The sequence below is a fragment of the Magnolia sinica genome, chromosome 1, assembly GCF_029962835.1.
Source record: "Magnolia sinica isolate HGM2019 chromosome 1, MsV1, whole genome shotgun sequence".
Classification (NCBI taxonomy): domain Eukaryota; kingdom Viridiplantae; phylum Streptophyta; class Magnoliopsida; order Magnoliales; family Magnoliaceae; genus Magnolia; species Magnolia sinica.
Window position 1 is genome coordinate 119,496,881 of NC_080573.1, and position 1,169 is coordinate 119,498,049.

Sequence of the window (1,169 nt, forward strand, 5' to 3'; positions counted from 1 at the left end):
CTTTAACTTTCAAACAATTCAATACTTTTAACCAGAGTTCTTATTCTTCAATACAAATGGTGAAACCAACCATCCAAGTCTACTTTCCCTCATCTTATTACGTATCTGGATTACTCACGAGTTACCTCGAATGTGTTCATTTCTAACTCTCCCTTGTTGTTGATGTTGTTGTTGTTGTTTTTTTTTTTTTTTTTTTGAAGGATTGGCCCTCCTCTTGCCACTCAGCCATCTCAACATCCTCACTTAAGTACATTTATTCTATGAATGTGTGTTCCTTGACTGCACAACATTCTATCCCATTAAGCATGGTTGGTCTTATAGTTGTCCTATAAAATATTCACTTCTGTTTGATTGATATTTGGCGATCACAAAACTCCAAAGGCGCATCTCCACATCATCCACCCAACTCCATCAATGAACAACATCCTTCTCAACATCTCCATGTTCATGAATTATCAACCCAAGATATTGGAAGTAGTCACTTTGGGGTATATCTTATGCTTCTATAAAGATATTTTTTTATACCAATAACATATCTTTCATGTTTAGCACCAAAAGATGCGTCTAAGACTCCAAACTACTTGGAACACCTTGCCCGTTTGGGAACAATGAAAACTTCAGGAAAAAAAAAAAAAAATCTATAACCATGGATATCCATTATCTAATTTTCCCTTGCTTGAGAAAAGAAAAAGTAGGTATAGAAATTGATTTCCATTTCCAAGGTTTAACAAATAAATGTGGATATCGATTTCTTGAAAAAAAAAAAACTGTTAAATGAATATTTTCAATGTTACAACAGACAGCTTCCACTGTTTCACTGGTTTACCTTTTAACATTTCCATGGAAAACTGCACTCAAAAACCAAACAATGGAATTACTGTTGGATTCTGCAGTTCTCCATTGCCTGAGGATTCGTTTGGAGTTTTACATGTCCACATTTTTTGGAAAATCTCTATCCAAGCAGGACCTAGAGCAGATTACCACTCAATAATACCTTCGGCAATTTGCGACTTCCTCAGCCACGCATATTTCGAGCTGTAGCATATCAGTCTTTATGGTGTAATAAAGCATGGAATGCACATCATAAATTCGTCAAGAAATGAAGCAAACGTCTGTGTTTATAAGGGGGGAAAAAAGCATTTTAACTTGAGGATGGTAGCTTTTTAGCC